Source organism: Staurois parvus, unplaced genomic scaffold, assembly GCF_062004578.1.
Source record: "Staurois parvus isolate SC_StPar_1 unplaced genomic scaffold, SC_StPar_1.0 ptg000229l, whole genome shotgun sequence".
NCBI lineage: Eukaryota > Metazoa > Chordata > Amphibia > Anura > Ranidae > Staurois > Staurois parvus.
The window spans coordinates 5,206,402-5,220,214 of NW_028318025.1; positions in this window are offsets into that span (position 1 = coordinate 5,206,402).

The window sequence follows — 13,813 nt, forward strand, 5'->3', positions numbered from 1 at the left end:
ATACTTCCTGTTTCCTATTCTATGCCTGACCTGGATGCAGTTCCGTTGTTCAACATGATTCCTCGCACCAGCAGCTTGTGTTATCTTCATTCCTGTACATGAAACATAGGCCACCGGCCACAGTTGTGGGGAAGAGGCCCTTGTCTCCATCAATATGGGGACAAGGTGCTGTCACAATTTAGCCTGAAGTTTGTGTATTCTTACCTCCTTGCTGCAATGCTGTTCCTGATCCCTTCACATGTGTATTTGTGCTCACCTATGGGCATCGTCTTCTGTTCTCTGGGTTTTATTTCCTTCCCTTCCATCACTTCCTGGGCAGTCTCCTTGTTTGCCGGCCTATATAAGACATGATCAGTCTAGGCCACTTTGCCTGAGCAACTTCCTAGTTGTCTGAGCTCCTGTGTGTTGCTTGTGTCTGTATCCTGTATTGACTACTTGTGTACCAACCCGGCTTCGTTCTCTGACTGTGCTTGTTTTCCGCCTGTCCTGACCTCGGCTAGTCTATTGGATTTCCGTTTGTCTCCTCCCATTGTACTCTGCTCCCGCGAGCGGTCTCCTCATCCTCAGCTGGGCGTACTTGGGGGCCGCGACCTGGTCCCAGCTTGCTGCAAGTCCATCCCCACCATCAGGGGCTCTGGTGTAGAAGCAGACTTGGGCTTAGACTCCGTGCCCTGGGGAACCCCAAGTTGAGTATCTACAAGGGCTCACTACCACAGGTGCTGACAGGTGCTTTGGGGGTGGAGCCCCCCTGACTCAAAGCATCCCCCATGTTGAGGGCATGTGACCTCGTATGGTTCAGGAGGGGGTGCTCGCTCATTCCCCCTCCTTTCCTGACCTGCTGGGCTGCCTGCTTGGATAAGGATCTGGTATGATTTGGGGGGGACCCCACACCATTTTTTAAACAATTTTGGCATGGGGGTTCCCCTCAAAATTCATACCAAACCCTTCGGGTTCGGTGTGGATGGGAGAGGGGCCCCATGCATTTTTTAAAAATAAAATTTTTAATTCTTTTTACATTCAGCTGTCAGCAGTACCTAGATTGTACACCCTTTGAGGGTTAGGGACTGATTTGAATGTACAATATATATGTAAAGCACTGTGTAAATTGATGGCGCTATATAAGTATCTGTAATCAATCAGCAGGGAACCTCGCTGACAGCTGATTCATTAAAGAATGTTTTCACTACTAAAATACCACATGACTTAATAATATAACTCATGCGATATTTTAGTAGCTGTGCGGTATCTTACCACATACTCAGATGCGGTAAGATTCCGCTTAGTGATTTTTTCCCCCCTGTCTGAAGTTCACAGTCAAACTTACCCTAGATTCGAATGTTCGACCGCGAACTGAACCGTGGTGTTCGGCCCATCAATAATGATTCATAAGTTAGAAAAAGATCAGCTACAGGGAGGCAGCAAGAATAGGACTGCACAATACTACTCCCCCCCCCCCAATCCCATTCCCACATTCACCAAAACACATAACAAAGAAAACTTACGCAGGGTATACACACAGGGACGTTGACTTACTTAAGTAAATATACTGTGCACTGCAAGTGCACCTGCTTTATATCCCAGGGTAAACTCTGAAATGAGGCAAAGCTCTGCTGGTTTCTTTCATCCAATCCTGTGCAAGCAAAAATGCTGTTTTTTTTTTCCTTGCATGTTCCCCTCAGATCTACAGCAACTGCACTTGCACATGCACTGCCTATTTGCTTTAATAAATCAACCCCATAATGTTTCTTCACTCAACCAATGTGTTGAATAAAAAATAATTCAAAGATTTCCACATCCATGTTGAAGCAGGGATCTCCCCCACTGTGCTATTGCATTCTGACAATGGGGAATCCCGTTGGCTGCATGTGCTGATCAAATGCTGTTTTAAAAACAAGACTGTTCTACAGAAGCCAGTCATTAGATCAGCTTCTGTTGAACAGACAGTGGTATACACATACTGAAATTCTTCCGGTTTCTGCTGAACCGGCCAAAATATGGTACTTGTATGTAAAGCTTTAACTGAATGTGAGAGGCATAGATACACCTTCAATTTTAAATATCTTTTAAATGTTTGTGGTACTTTGTTGAAGATTAAAACATAAACAAACAAAAACAGATTATCTGCTCGTCACCCGTTCAGAGTACTTTTACTGTGAGCGGGCGGCAGTTACAGGCTTAGCAATGTAGTGGTGTCACTGAGCACAAGCGGCGTGTAGCAGCACAGTGCCTGACCACAGTGCCTAGTGGACACAGCAGATCAAGGTGCTCAGTACCCAACCACTGTGAGTGGCTGGGGTATCATGTGAACGCTATGACTAATCATAGCGATCACATAATTATAATGTAAACAAAACAGTCATGAATTGCTTCCATTCATGACTACTTGCCTACTGTTGTGAAGCTGTAATTGGCCCACAACTATCACATGGTACCAGGGGCGGACTGACAACTCATGGGGACCCCGGGCAATAGGGGATCATGGGGCCCGTGTCCTTGCCCACACTCAAAAAAGCCTATAAAAAAGTTACCTGGGGCATTTCATGGGGCCCCCTACTGACCTCGAATGGTCAGTCCGCCCCTGCATGGTACCTGGCACCTTGTACCATATGATTAGCTGTAGCCAATCACAGCATGTTAAAAATAAGCAAGCTGTCATGAATGGATAGTTAACTACTGCTTATATTGTACCAGAGTAGTGAACTGTCACTAAACTACTACAACAGTATGTAAAAAAAAAAAAAGTTTAAAAAATTTAATGAAAACATTATTTACAGTCAAGGCAAAAGATTTCCTCTAAGTTCATATTGTGTCTTTGATATAGAAAATGAAAATATTGCCAAATGGACACTGATAGCCAAGAAAATGAACATGTACTTGAGTTGCTTTTCTGTTGCATTAGCATTACTGTGGCACTAATTCATAAATGAGCAGCATGAAATAGGTATGACCAGTGTGATGGTCCATCAGTGACTGAGGCCCACAGAGTGCAACAGTAATCTACAGGGACATAGTTAGGAAATTCTAGTTTCCTACACATGTGCAGTATCTTCTTAACCCAGCAATGAATTAAGCATCCAAAGATTTTAATAAAAAGTGTTTTTTTTTGCTGTTCAGCAATAAATCAACAACCATTGTTTTACTTTTTTCCCCCAAAAATGTATATATAGCTCCTTCAGAATGCAGTGACAAACATATTTTTTTGGCAGTGTTAGTCATACAGTGACAAGTTTCAGTGGCCTCAACATTAAATTAGTCAGACAATCTATTATACTGCCAGCTAAAAAGGGTAATATTCAGTATATAGAAGGATTATTGGCGTATTGGTGTCGCAGTTGTTGACTGTTTCTAATGTGTGGCCTATTCTATCCACACATATGTATTCTTTTGACTGAACAAACTGCCCTCAAGTGGCAGGCCAAAATTATTTCTCTGTACAACATCTGTTCTATCTGTTGTGTTGAATCCCACACTTTAAACAACTCTTCTAATGAACTGTCTAAAAGAACTTTCCAAAAGAAATAAAGATTATTAGCATATTCTGTTATAAAGCCATTATGTAAATATATTATATACATAAAATATGTTTACAATAGTCCTAATGTGAACACAAGTTCTAAATCAATTTCTCATAGTGCTGTTAGCACTACAAAGAGGACAGTAAATTCCAGCATTTGCGTGAAGGGAACATACATATTGTACATATTAGATTTACATGTGATAAAGAATGTTATCAGTTTTTGTGATTATTTTAAAAAACCTTTATGTAATCATAGTTTGGTTCAACTCAGATTTTTCGAAATCACTAGATATTCAGCAAACTCTCGTGTTTTGAATAGCATTAAATTCAATGGGTGACCATTTCTAATGGCCAGTTGCGGTCCTTTGCTAAATAAGCTGTTGTCACCCAAATGGCTTTGGTCACCCCCCATGAGTTTTGTTTGTTTTGAGTGTAATTTGTTGTTACCTAAAGTATTTTAGACAAAAGTGTGAAAATGATGTTAAACTACCACCTTGAAAAAGTAGAGAAAGTAAAATGTAGGGTTTGTGTGCCTACTACTGCTATTTCATGTTTGTTAACACATTACAGTAAAATACATGCTCAGATTCTAACTATAAATATTTGGGTTGAATTCAGTTTTGCCCAAATTCACATTTCAACACTTCTTTGATATATAGATTATAATAAAATGTGTAAATGGGGAAGCCTGTGTCTGGTAACATTTAGAAAGATTATTACCCCTAGGTAGGGATGGAGAATCCCCCCATGTGGCTTAGCATTTCACCTCAGGGTAGAATCCTTGGCTCTTTGTGGGATGGAAGAAATTGGGCCCTAATTGCTTTAGTTTACAGAGTTTTTTCAGCACAGTAAATTCAGAGACAGAGGGGTTAGGTCAACGTCCTCTGGCAGTAGTTTCTACCAAGTCCTCTTCAACAGTAAAGACTTTACATCTGGTGCTTCAATCTAGATATCCCAAAATTCCCAGGCCTTTATCTTGGCTTCTCCTCTGGCCTTCCCCAGACAGCAGGCACATACATTAACACACAGCCTCCTCCCTTGGCCACAGTCAAAGAGGCAAAAGGGCTTTCAGGACATAACCACAAAAAGTTTATATCCCCTCCCTAGCACTCACCACTAGCAATAACCCTTCTTTTAGTTGGATAGGGAGACTTAAATATTCATAACTCTGTCCAAGATGGCAACCGGAGGAGAGCTCTGCTACCTCATACAATCATCCAGACCCATCCTGGGGGCAGCGCTGTAAATTTCACCCCAGAAGCTCTGCTACCTGTGACCACTGTCTGGGGGAGGACAAGCATGGCCATCTGACCCCCTTCCGGTACTCTGGACTTCTGCGGACTACTGTGGCCTACATGCCTACGAAACCTGAGGCTTCTCTACCTCCTCAGATGGAGCTGTGCTTCTGCCCGGCATTCATCCACCCTCTACAACTGCTGTCGGGGGGGGACTGTGGAGGAGGACTATCAGTGCCCCGGACTCCAGGGACTCTGTGGCCTGCCACACCTGTGCGGCCTGTGGCCTTCCAGCCTCATCTGCTCGCATAAAGCAACTCCAGCCTCTCCCAGAGTGACAGCTGCTTGTGGGGGCCACAGAGTGAGACAGCTTCCCCCCTTACAAGGATCCCCAGCTTCCCCTTACAATTACAATACCAATTACATTTTATGAGCTACACAGGTCGGCTGGCTGGATTGCGGGGCTGCCATTATATCAAACCAAATTTTTCTGGGATGACTAGAGGCAGACCCTTGACCTCTGGCAGATGATCTGGAATTGCACATACTGATAAGGCCAATAAGTCAGCAGAAACCAAAGGGGAAACAACAATGGCTGCACCTTCCTCTCAAGAGCCCAATCTACCTGCCACATCTGCAGACTTCGACTCTCTCATGACAGCTATTAACAATTTTCAGGCGGCACACACTGCTAAAATTGAACATCTACAGACTGACATTAGGTTGATCTGGCGAGACCTTGACACATTCTGGGGCCATGTGATGGCAGTCGAGGAAAAAGGGCCAGTGATGCGGAAGACACCATTCGTAATCACTCGGCTGAGATGCACACACTGCGGATCAACGTTAAATGTCTGGAGACCAGGGCAGAGGACGCGGAGAATCAAAGTAGGTGCAATAACCTCTGTATAGTGGGCCTTCTGGAGGGGGCAGATGGTGAGTATCCACCATGTTTCACTGAGAATCTTCTTCGATCCTTACTACCTCGCAACACTTTCTCTGTCTTCTTTGTGGTTGAGAGGGCCCAATGGATGCCTGCTACCCAGGGCCCTCCTGGCTTACCGCCCCGCACCTTTAGTTTTAAGCTGCTCAGTTACCAGGATTGTGATCTAGCGCTGCATGCAGGTAGGTTCCAGGGTAAGCTCCAGTATGAAAATCACAAGCTGATGCTGTTCCCTGACTATTCAGTGGGTACTCAGTGGCAGCACCGGTCCTGTAAGGGACCGCCCGGCGGTACTACTAGCACTCCACTGAATAGGCGTCCCCAGCGCACGGAGTCTAAGTCCCAGGGTGCTTGTTCACCAGGGCCCCTGATGGTGGGGATGGACTTGGAGCTCCCTGAGACCAGGTCGTGACTACCGGGTGCGTCCGTCAGTGGTAGTAGTATGCGCAAGGGGCTCCCACGGGGAAGAGTCTGATGTGAGGAGGTCAGAAGACCCCACTGCACGGGATGGATGGATGGATGAGCAGGGTCAGACGGGCCGGGTCGGTAACAGAGAGGGCGGCAAGGTACAAGGCAGCGGGCATAGAATGGTCGGGTCACACGCCAGGTCAGCAACAGCAGGTCAAATCCAATAGGGGGCATTCAGGAGAGAGGTCAGGCAAAGCAAGGGTCAGAACAGGCGAAAACAGCAAGGTCAGGTACAATCCGGGTCAATAACTTACAGGGTACAGGTTCACAGGATTCAGAATGCAGGAAAGACCAGAAGGCACTGAATGACAGCTCAGGGTCGTTTAAATATCCCGCCCTGCGCTGCCATTGGTGCCCAGCGGGCGGCCGCGGCTTCTACTGCGCATGCGCGAACTCGAACGCCGCGGCTGGCCCGGAACCAGTGCTCGAGTCCCTGCGCCGGGCGGCATACTGCGCCTGCGCCGGGACCAACGCGGCGGGGATCGAGGGGATCCCTGACATTGCCCCCCCCCTACGGGCAACCTCCGGATGCCCACCCGATCTCTCCACCACGGGTGATCGCGAAAGAACCTCCGGACAAGTCTGGGTGCATGGACATTATGGGCTGGTTCCCAAGAATTGTCCTCAGGACCATAGCCCTTCCATTTGATAAGGAATTGGGTCTGGCCTCCCCTCCTTCGACACTTCAGGATTGTTTCAACCTCAAATTCTTCTTCTCCTTCGACCGTTACCGCTTCCGGGGGTCTAGATTCCCAGTCAGGGAAGGCATCTGGGACCACAGGCTTCAGAAGGGATACATGAAAGACCGGGTGGATCTTGAGCGTGTCAGGGAGGGCGAGTTCATAGGCTACTTCGTTAACCATCCGTTTAATGCAGAAGGGGCCTATGAATTTGGGTCCCAATTTCTTTGACGGGCAAAGCATCTTTAGATTGGACGTCGCCAGCCAAACCTTCTCCCCAGGCCGCAATACCAGATCTCCTCTCCGTTTCCTGTTGAATGCTTTCCTGTAGTTTTCCTGGGCCCGACTGATGGCCACTTGAAGCTTCTTATTGTTCGCAGCGAAGAACGTTACCACATCTTGTGTTGCTGGTACTGGGCATTCCGACACCAAATCCGGGAGGAAGACTGGGTGAAAGCCATAGTTGGCAAAGAACGGGGACTGCCCTGTTGCTGAGTGGCGGGCGTTGTTATACGCAAATTCTGCTAAAGGAAGAAGTGGCAGCCAGTCATCTTGAGTAAACGAGGTATAGCATCTTAAATATTGCTCTAAGGTCTGATTGGTCCTTTCGGTTTGACCGTTAGTTTGAGGGTGGAACGCAGAAGAGAGAGATAATTTGATGTCCAGGGCTTTGCACAGTGCTCTCCAGAATCTGGACGTGAACTGGACCCCTCGGTCCGAGACAATGTCTTCGGGGACCCCATGCAACCTGACTACCTCACGAATGAAGACTCGCGCGGTCTCGGCCGCCGAGGGGGTCTTCTTCAACGGGATGAAGTGGGCCATCTTGGACAAGCGGTCCACGACTACCAGGATTGCCGTGTGGTCTCGGGATGGCGGAAGCTCGACTATAAAGTCCAGTGAGATCTTTTGCCAAGGCCGTTCAGGAATAGGTAAGGGTCGCAGCAGACCCCAAACCTTGTTTCTTGAGGGCTTGTTCTTCTGGCAGGTGACACAGGACCTGACATAGCCCTTACAATCTTTAGCCATGTCTGGCCACCAGAATGAGCGTCGGAGAAGTTCCAGGGTCTTTTCTGGGCCAAAGTGCCCCGCCATTGGGTGGTCGTGGCAATGCCCCAAGACCAGGGTTCGAGCTTCTTCCGGCACCACAATTCGATCTTCCCTCCATAGGAGTCCCCCCTTGTTCTGGAGCGGCCCTCCGCCTGGGGTAGAGAAGTTTGTGGATGCCTCCATTAGCCTGGAACGAAGGTCCGACTGAAGGACCAAGAAGTTACCCGAGGACAGGATGGTGTCAGGTACTGGGGTCTCCTTGGCGTCTTCGTACATCCGTGATAACGCATCCGGCTTAGTGTTCTTTGATCCCGGCCGGTACGTAATATGGAAGTTGAATCTTGAAAAGAATAGTGCCCATCTCGCCTGTCGCGGGCGTAGACGCTTGGCAGTTCTCAGATACTCTAAGTTCTTATGGTCAGTAAATATTAAGATGGGGTGCACCGCACCTTCCAGCAGGTACCTCCATTCCTCTAACGCCGTTTTGATCGCTAGTAGCTCACGGTCACCGATATCATAGTTCCTCTCCGCTGGGGTCAGCTTCCGTGAGAAGAACGCTACCGGGTGGAGCAGTTCCTTGGTGCCTTTTCATTGGGAGAGGATGGAGCCTACCGCATTCTCCGATGCATCTACCTCCAAGATGTAGGGCAGAGCGGCGTCTGGGTGACCCAAAATGGGTGCCGAAGTGAACAGCTTCTTTAAGGCTTCGAAAGCTCCCTGCGCTTCTGGTGTCCATCTGAATCGGGTTCCCAGCTTGGTTAGCTGAGTAATGGGGGAGACCAGACCCGAGAAGTTCTTGATGAACTTCCGGTAAAAATTTGCAAAGCCGATGAATCGCTGGACGCCTTTCCTGTCTGTGGGTTCAGGCCAATCCAGTATTGCAGCGACCTTCTGGGGATCCATCGCGACCCCCGCGGTGGAGATAATCAGGCCCAAGAAGGCAATGCTGGATTGTTCAAAACAACATTTTTCTGCCTTGGCGTACAACCCATGCTGCCGCAACCGCCCCAATACTTTTGCTACATGTATTCTGTGTTCCCCCAGAGACGGGGAAAAAATCAGAATGTCGTCTAAATAAACGATCACAAAGACATCCAGAAAGTCCCTAAAAATATCATTTACAAAATGTTGAAACGTGGCCGGAGCATTACACAACCCGAACGGCATGACCAGATATTCAAAATGACCGAAGCGGGTGCGGAAGGCCGTCTTCCACTCGTCCCCCTCCCTTATGCGAATCAAGTTGTACGCCCCCCTCAGATCCAGCTTGGTAAAAACTACTGCTGACTTTAAACTTTGGAACAGCTCAGGTACTAACGGTAGTGGGTAACGGTTTTTTATCGTGACCCTGTTCAATTCCCTGTAATCGATACATGGCCTTAAGGTTTTGTCCTTCTTTTCAACAAAGAAGATTCCCGCCCCCGCCGGTGAAGTGGAGTGGCGGATGAACCCCTTCTGGAGGCTGTCCTCGATATATTCCTTTAGGGCCCCCAATTCGGGCTCTGAAAGGGGGAAGATTCGCCCAAAAGGAATTTCTGAGCCGGGTAACAGGTCAATGGGGCAGTCATAAGGGCGGTGGGGGGGTAGAGTATCAGCTCCCCGTTTGCTGAACACATCTAGAAACCCATGGTAGGCCGCAGGGATTACTTGTTTTAATTCAGCTTCCCCCTCAGAGCACAGGAGGATTTGGGGGGTCCCCGGGCCCGAAGTGCGGCAGTATATTCGACAGTATGGGGAAGGGAACGTGATTACTCCGGTCTCCCAGTCAATCTGGGGGTTATGGGCCCGTAACCATGGGAGCCCCAGAATGACTGGGAAGAGGGGTGAAGCTATAGCATCCAGGCGGAGGAGTTCCTGGTGCTGGCCGGCAATGACAGTGGTGATGGAGGGGGTTTCCTGGTTCACTACCCCCGATTTTATTCGGGAACCGTCGGCCAAATAAATATTGAACCCCTTCTGTTTCAATTGAAGGGGAATACCCTGCTGGTGAGCAAAATTAATATCCACGAAGCAGCTGCATGCCCCAGAGTCAATTATGGCCGATACTTCCACGGTCCTTTCTGGAAGCTGAAAGGAAAGGGGCACCACTAAGTATTGGGATGGACCAACATTGCCAAGGGATAAGGAAGAAGAGGTGCACTTACTCAGTTTCTGCGGGCAGGAACGCGCCATATGACCAGCTTCTCCACAATAGAGGCACAGGTTCTGGGATCGTCTGCGCAGATGTTCCTCTGGGGATAGTTTAGGCCGTGCCAGGCCGAGCTGCATGGGTTCGGGGTTGTCTCCAGGTGGCCGGTTTTGGATGACTGGCCTAGGTGTTTGACTGGGACCCTGAAATGATCCCCAGGGATTTCCGTGACCCTGGCCGGACCTCTCAAACCTGCGTTCCCGCAGTCTACGGTCAATTTTAATGGTCAGTGCTATTAGGTCCTCTAAAGTCTCAGGTACCTCCACCCGGGCGAGCTCGTCTTTCAGGCCGTCTGATAGGCCAACACGGAACTGATTCAGGAGTGCGAACTCGTTCCAGCGAGTATCCCCCATCCACCGCCTAAATTCAGATGCGTACTCCTCCGCCGCTCGGCGGCCTTGCCGGAGTGTGTACAGAGTAGCTTCAGCAGAAGCTGCCCGCTGCGGGTCATCATAAAGGATGGCCATAGCATCAAAAAAACTGTCAACCGAACCAAGGTGAGGGTCATTTTTTCCCCGTAATCGATGGGCCCAGTCTTGGGGTTCACCCTGCAGGAGGGATATGACGAACCCCACCTTCACGGATTCAGTCACGAAGGTTCGGGGTTGTAGCTCAAAATAGAGGAGGCAGGACTCGCGGAATGATCTGAACCGAGTGCGGTCCCCGTGGAAACGTTCTGGTAAGGGTACTCGGGGGTCGGCCGCCGGGAGTGGTGCGGATGCCCCAGACACCAGCACAGGGACTGCTACAGCTGGAGGTGTGGGGACCGCGGCCTGTGGGGCAGGAACGGATATAGTGCAGGCCTGGAATTGAGTTTCAATCTGCTGACATCTATCCTGCAGGGCCGATACGGCCTGTGTCAAATTGGATAGGTGCCTGCAGATCTCCTCCAGCGGCGAGGGACCTCCTCTAGACTCAGTCATGGCCTTCTGGTACTGTAAGGGACCGCCCGGCGGTACTACTAGCACTCCACTGAATAGGCGTCCCCAGCGCACGGAGTCTAAGTCCCAGGGTGCTTGTTCACCAGGGCCCCTGATGGTGGGGATGGACTTGGAGCTCCCTGAGACCAGGTCGTGACTACCGGGTGCGTCCGTCAGTGGTAGTAGTATGCGCAAGGGGCTCCCACGGGGAAGAGTCTGATGTGAGGAGGTCAGAAGACCCCACTGCACGGGATGGATGGATGGATGAGCAGGGTCAGACGGGCCGGGTCGGTAACAGAGAGGGCGGCAAGGTACAAGGCAGCGGGCATAGAATGGTCGGGTCACACGCCAGGTCAGCAACAGCAGGTCAAATCCAATAGGGGGCATTCAGGAGAGAGGTCAGGCAAAGCAAGGGTCAGAACAGGCGAAAACAGCAAGGTCAGGTACAATCCGGGTCAATAACTTACAGGGTACAGGTTCACAGGATTCAGAATGCAGGAAAGACCAGAAGGCACTGAATGACAGCTCAGGGTCGTTTAAATATCCCGCCCTGCGCTGCCATTGGTGCCCAGCGGGCGGCCGCGGCTTCTACTGCGCATGCGCGAACTCGAACGCCGCGGCCGGCCCGGAACCAGTGCTCGAGTCCCTGCGCCGGGCGGCATACTGCGCCTGCGCCGGGACCAACGCGGCGGGGATCGAGGGGATCCCTGACAGCTCCTTTGATTCTGTTAAGGCCAAACTGTGAACAAAAGGCTTTTCCTTCAACATGCTGTTCCCTGCAAAGCTCAGAGTTCAGGATGGAGAAACCACACGCTTCTTCACTGTGCCTGAGGAAGCAACTTCGTAGGTGGAATGCCTGCGACTTCTGCTATGATCTCGAACCCCCCTTTTTTTCTTCTTCCCGGATGACTTGCATGTCCTGGCTACACTTTTGCAAACCCAGTGACTGCTCCTGACAACTCTGCTTGCTGGCTTCTGCTTAGCTGTACCCCATGACCCCCCAACACTACCGAGGTTCCCCCCCTCCCTTAGAGGGATCTTCCCTCTTATGTAAGGGTGTGGCGCATGGATTAATACTGGTCTGTATTGATAAACTGCAATATGCTCTTTGGTCAGTAGATGGCAGCAAAGTACAAGAATCGATTTTGTAGTGACTTTTGCTAAGACAAGATAAATGCTTATCTACCCTGTAAAGTTTAATGAATACTAATTTAGGGGCCAAGTAGGACCCTCAGAAGGGTCATAGTGAACTGTAAATGCAGGTTTGAGGCTGCAATTAAGAAATGACTTACTGAATCACAAACTCTATGGGAAGGGGAGGAGTTTCTGTGCTGAGGAGGAAGTGAAGTCTGGGTCTGGCTGTTGGATGCTGAGGACGTCTGGAGAATCTGTGTGGGGCCTGGAAGAGGATTTACGGCTCACAGTGGAATCTGGCGAGGGCACCTAAGGAAGATTCACAACAAGATCAGGAAACAAGTGACTGTATGGTCCAGTTCCGGAGTGGATCAGGAGAAAGCACCAAGAGCCTGCCAGGGAACCGTAAGAGCGGCTTTACCGCAGCACATCGCACCACACGTGTTCAGTGACATGTTGGATATACCAGAAAGTTACAAGAGACACATTCCACTTTCCTTTGGATTACAAATAGTATTGCGCAATACTTAGGGTGCACCCCAACGTTATATCTTGCTCAGGAACATTCAGGCACAGCTAGGCTGCTTTCTGGACATTGGGGAAAAGTCCGCAAGTACAGGGTTAATGTTAGACAGTATTATTCTTACTGTATGGTTATGTGCTGTTATCATTCTGTTTACGTATGCTCAACTACATGATCACTATAACTGTTCAGTAAACGTAATTGTTTAAAAAGAACCGCTGTCTGTGTCTGTGTGGCATCGTGTACCCTCTGAATCTGTGGGCCCAGCCCTCGGTCTTCCTTCATTTACTCAAGCTAATCTGTGCTATCTGTTAATTCTTGAGGTGGGGGGTTACTAGATACCTCAACCTGAAACCTGCCCCTTCTCTGGATTGTCATTCTCAGTTTCTTCAGTTATTTATTTGCAACTCAAGTTTGAACCCTTGGCACTTGCCAAGTGAACTTTCCCAAATGACACAAGGCGGCATCTCTACTGCATGTGAGCTCTAAAGACTTGCTCTTTGTACTCGCTCCATGGACCTCCCTATGGCTTGTTGCTTATTTTTTTTGTTCAGTCAAATATGACCATTTCCTGCAATGTATCATGCTAGTCCTATATACAGTATATTGTGCTACCTGATCTGCATTTCTGTGTTTTCTTCTCAGGATTCATCCTGAGGGGCCATACACTCACTTTAGAATACATAGGGGAGGCCATGGAGCAATACTGGGCTTCCAATGCTGATACCGCTGTGCCTCCGGTGACTTGGGAGGCTTGTAAAGCTACCCTTAGGGCCCAGTATTGCACCCTGATAGGAGATCTGCATGCCAAAAGAAGGGTAGAGGTGGAGATAGTGTACAGACAGGTGCGAGAATCTGAATTCAGATATGTGTCCACCCTGACTCCGTTAACCATCATAACTTGCAGCTGGCCATTAGGGAAGCCCTTCTTTTGAGCACAAAGGCAACTAGAAAGGCATTGTTCCATCAAAAGCAATGCATTTTTTAACAAGAGGACCAGGGGCGAACTGACAACTCATGGGGCCCCCGGGCAATAGGGGATCATGGGGTCCCTGTGTCCTTGCCCAAACTCAAAAAATCCTATGAAAAAGGTACCAGGGCATCTCATGGGGCCCCCTACTGACCCCGGGCCCTTAGGCAGTGGAATGCAGACGC